Genomic DNA, 5,377 nt, shown 5'->3' with positions numbered 1-5,377 from the left:
TTGCTCTTGTATAAGTGCATCAACTTTTTTGATTCCTAGCTGAATTATTCACTGGAAAGAGGAGAAATCCTAATTTTTTTTTACGTTTTATTGCATGTGTGATTATGTTGATAATTGTGATCACTCCTTTAATCAGTTCTCCAAGCTGTGATGTCCAGTGGTAACCTTGAGTAAAGCTGAGGGCAAGTAGGTTATCTCCAAGTGTGTTACCCACTTGATTTGTTTATTTTACTTACCAGCACCAAGTATGCAACATTTTGAATTGTTTCCTCTGCAAGTGTTCCTGTGCCTGCTGTCAGCAAGACCAGGGCTCGTGGAAGGGATGCTGGAGCCCCGCTCTTCCCAACCAGCATGGGGAGCTGCTCCTTGCAGCAGCCTAAGCGCTGACCCTGCTCTGCCTAGACACTCCCTGCCGTCCTGAACGGCACTGAACAAACTCGTGAAGCTTCTCCCAGGTTCTGGAATTCGTTCCTTGATATTCAGACCAGCAGGAAGAAAATCTTGGATAGTCGTTACTGTGGCAAGAAATACAAAGGCTTCTGTTTATGAAAAATGAGTCACTGGTTCATCTCCAGTCTTGTGCATCATGCAAGGTTTAAAATTCCAGTCTTCCTCCTAGTGGCATCTCTGGCAAAACTTGGCTCATCTTTTTTCCACTCAGTAAGGTTCTCAGCAGACACCTTTTGCAAAGATAGAATTTTTTTTTTTTTAATTCCCCCCTTGTGAGTAGCTTAAACCACACAGGCCCTCATTCTCCTTTTCCTGGAAAAGAAGTTCTGAGAGTTGTGGGTTCACCACAAAACCTCAAAGCAGTAACCAAGTTTTTTTCTGCTTTGAGGTAAAAAAAAAGTGTTAGTTTTTTCATGGCAGTTCTGAAAATAAAGTAACAAAAACCAGTTGTGCAAAAAATACTGATTTAATTCTTTTTTTTCCCCCTGCTGTTTTGTGATGTTTATTCTGTTCATTTTCTCTGTGGTCGTGAGCAAGACTGTATTTATATAGGTTATTTTAGTTTTAAAAAACCCTAAGTGGATCAAATGGGTGCAGAACAGATGAGTACTTCTTCTGCATGGAAGTGCTTGTTACAAAGACCTGCTGTATTTGAAACTGGCCCTAGATGTGTGTCAGTGCCCCTCCGGCAGAAGAAGGTCCTGGTCGGTCGATGCTGTTGCGTTTTTTCACTTGTTATGATAATTGGTTCATCAGCCAGGTGTGAAGCCAACACTGGTCCTTCCCTAGACGTGCCCTGAATGGCAGAAGGTTCATCTCCAAGGGAGGGTGTCTGAAGGAGGCTGCTTATCTCTGGATTTTCGGAGGAAGATTTCCTGTCGCGGCCGCTGGAGGCAGCTACAAGGAAAACCCCTCGGGTGAACTGCCTTCAAAGCCTCTCCTGATGCTTCCTGATGGCTGGAATTTACATCCCAAAGGGCTTCCTGGTGCGCCGCTGAGTGGGTAATGAATTGGGAAGTCCTCTGTGAGCATCACCTTTGTTTACGAAGTTTTATGATTTGTTTTGCTAAATCAGAGATTGTAGATCACAGTGAGCTGTAGGAGGATATGTTGTAAGGGACTGGCAAGTCCTAAATCCTTCATCTTTAAGCAAGACGCTTATAGATTCCTCTTAAATGAAGGGTTTTTTGAGATGCTGGTGTCAAAAAGCTGCGAGAAAGCAACAGTGAACAGTTGTTTTTAGTAGCCATATCCAGTCATTTATACAAACATAATGTACTTTGCATACACAAGAACCTCTGCGTGCACCAGCTCCTGTCCCTGCCTGTAAAACTCCAAGTTGAGAAAAGAGTGGAGAAAAAAAAATATTTCTTTAAAAAGAAAGAATTTAATAACTGGAATATTCTCTAGCCTAATCAATACATTTGATAAGTAGCATATATTCTTGGAAAGTTTGTAACAAGTTCTTGCTCTTTAACCTGTTGTTTTTCTCAGTCTTTTGCTTTCCTCCGCTGCATCAGGGAAAAATAAAATCTGTGGCGGTATATAAAGCCAGAACAGTTCGGTCCTTTTTGTTAGGTATTATTTTGATTTCATGTTTTGCTCTAAATTCAGGACTGAACCTTTTCTAACTAGGAAATAATGAAAATTAATGTGACAGCTACAGTGAGGGCAGCAAACCTGAGTGACCATGGGGGAGTGGATGGGCACAGTGGCTGATATTTACTGCCTCAGTGATTTTTCAATGAAAGTCGGGTGAACAGTTGGGAAGAGTCACCCGGGTTCACATCTGCATCCTGACTATGGGATGTGATTTCAACCCCTGTGACTGGTGCTTGAAAAGGGGAAAGGTAACAAAATACCCTCTTGTTCAGCCTTTTGGTAGGTTTTTTTTTCCGGCTGGGTGGTCATGAGGGAGAATAGGATCCCTTCAGGGAGCTGTGGACATCAATAGGAACATCTCCATGAAGGAGACTTCTTCCTGGCTCGCTGGCTGCTGAGGCTGGCTGGCACTGCAAGAGCCTACTATGATTGGGAGTTTTTATGCTCTCTGCTCAGAGCACTGGTGGATCCAGCTGTCTCTGGAACTTCCAAAGGGATCTGTGTCTATAAGGAGTGGGTGGGCACCCCCAGCACAGAAGTTTGGGACAGCTGGAGAGAAGCCTGGCAGTAGCTCCTCCTTAGGACAGGGGTTGCCCAAAGCTTGGAATTCAGCAGAGGCCAGGAACTAAAGTAAAGCCCAAAGCAGAGAAGTCATTGAGACCCTTGGCCTTCTCCATGACCTTTGTCACTATGCCCCTGATTTTGTTCTCTGTTGAATCCGTATCTCCCTTTCCCTCCTTTTTCCTTCTATGTATCCATAGAAGCCCTTCTTGACTCTTCTGGTGATGAGAAATGAACCTGTGCATTGGTGGTGGATTTTGTTGTTCTTGTTATTGTCTCATCAACATCTGTTTTCCCTGGCACCTCAGTTAAAAAAGCTAATTTTGCTGAGTTGGAGCAGCTGCCACTTCCCACCACAGTAAATTAAGCTTTCAGAAGACCTCATCTTTGGAATTACAGTTCCGATCATAATGTGGATTTTAATAGTCAATTGAGATGCTTATTAAATTATAACACTGTGCATTAGGAACGTTCCTATGCTGCTGGAGGAATCTCAATCGTTTAGTTTTTATTAGTTTTGTGATTTAATGAACAGAAAACATTAAAACGAAAAGCCAAATGCAAACCATCTGTATAAAAATGTTCTATAAAATTCAGGAAACTGACAGACATAGCTGTAAAAGTACTTTGCGAAGACACAGCCTCTCTTAAATGCCATCCATTTTAATACAATGATTAATGCCACCATCAGTTTCCTTAACAAAGAAAATTTCTCCCTTGTTTCTTTTCCTGGGTTCATGAGATTCAGCCTGTATTTCAGTGATGCTTATCAGTGGACTTGAAAATTATTTACTCTGGACTGTTTAGATGCAAAGGATGGGGTTTTTTTCATGTGTCCACACACTTCTAGTCCTAGGGGGTGCGGCTACACCACAAGCAGCCCCCGTGTCTCGGGCCAGCAAAGCCAGAGAATGCTCTTTTGTTAAAGTTTCATCCATGAGCAGGAAGGTATAAATACAGGGCAGTGACTTCAGCCACCCACTGCCAAGGTGGACGAGGTGTCCTGAATTCTTTGGGGTGTCATGGAACACAATAGGGTGGTCCTGTGACATGGGAGTTACTCGTATCGAGATTGCCAGAGAGGCTGTAAGTAAAAAGGAATAATTGTATTTAATGCACAGAGATATTAGAGTTTTTTTGAGGCTCTTCTTGTTTAAAAACGCATGTATCAGGAAAAGGTTCTTCATCCAGAGGATGGCTGGGCACTGGAACAGGCTTCCCAGGGAAGTGGACACAGCACCAAGGCTGATAGAGTTCAAGGAGCCTTTGGACAACACTCTCAGGCACAGGGTGGGATTCCTGGGCTTGTCTTGTGCAGGGTCAGGAGCTGACTGATGGTTCTTGTGGGTCCCTTCCAACTCAGAGTGTTCTATGATTCTATATATTTATGTAAGCATGTATTATGTATGTATAAAAGCATCTTAGTTCTCAAACTCTTTCATCAGTACAGCCAAATCACTACTTTTTGTTCATTTTTTCCAGGTATGAAAGACACCTTTGCATAAGATGCTGTCAAACACATACCTGTGGAAGAAATATCTACATTGCAAACAGCTCCATGCCAGAATAGGCATGAGTAGTATTGCTTTGCTTCATCTTTTTGATGGGGCTTTTACCTAAAGTTTGAAACAGATGAGATTTATTGAGGTTCCTGTTTCAGTTTGGATTGTGAAAGCAATAGATCTGAGTTATATATAGGCCTTTCAATGCAGTTATAATTAGGAGTTCAATAATAAAGCTATTACTCTAGTTGCTGCTTTTTTTTTTTTTTTCCATTCTGTTCCCCCTCACTCAAACTTGATTTGAGGGACTTTTACTTTCTGTTTACCTATGACTCAGGAGTCAAAGGTCTAATTTTGCTGGCACTGAAGGGCTGGGTGCTGTCACTGCTGCTGCTGCTGCTGTACCTTCACAGTGCCTGTACTCTCGCCTCTGTGACTACACAAAATCGTTTAGAGAGGGTTTTTTCCTGGGTTCCTGACCTTGTTTGTCCCACTTCTGTGAACAGCCTGTTTTGTTACGCCCCTGAAGGGAGTGACTCCACCAAGCATGTAAGAGCCATAAACACAACTGCACTACAGACCAAACCAGTTTGTAAACCTGCCATGGTTTACTTAAATCACTGGGAGTTTTGCCACTGAGTTTTAAAGAGAACCAGCTTCCAGGATACAGGTTACCTACAGGAGCCCTTCCTACCCATGTCTAGGCTTCTGTTCATCTGCGGCACTGACATGAAGCTTATTGTATTGACAGCTAAGTTTTTGATCCACCAACACGTCACACTGGATTCCAGCAAAGCCTGTTGCATAATGGGAGTTCATCCTAAAGTAGATGTAAGCAGAGTTTTGGTGCACATCCTGTCATCATGAGACTGCCTGGAGCTACAGGAGATTTGATGGTGCCTGTTTGGGAGCAGGGCCCGGATTGCTCTTGAACGAGGGTTTTATGGACAGCCTGGCAGGTGTTAGATCTGTTTTCACACTAGGGCCGCAAAAATCTCTCCAAACAGATTCATGGAGGGATGAGGCGAACCCTGATGGTCTCCCCAGAGACATGAGATAAGGCATCGATCCATGCCGGCCTCAGCCGTGCTCTGTGCCAAGCGCTGCTCTCCACAGGAGGCTGATTAAATCCGCAGTCACTGCTGGCAGAGAACGGGGAAAGAAGGGAAGCGGGACGACGAGCATAAAGAATTCTGGTCGGAGAATTCCGAGCTCTCCGCACGCCAGGCCTGGCCTCCCTCAGGCCCTTCCCACCGGAGCTG

Source organism: Corvus kubaryi, unplaced genomic scaffold, assembly GCF_017639235.1.
Source record: "Corvus kubaryi isolate FWS band 111438036 unplaced genomic scaffold, C.kubaryi_AGA036_p1.0 135, whole genome shotgun sequence".
Taxonomy (NCBI): Eukaryota; Metazoa; Chordata; class Aves; order Passeriformes; family Corvidae; genus Corvus; species Corvus kubaryi.
Note: the sequence above shows the minus strand (reverse complement) of the source record.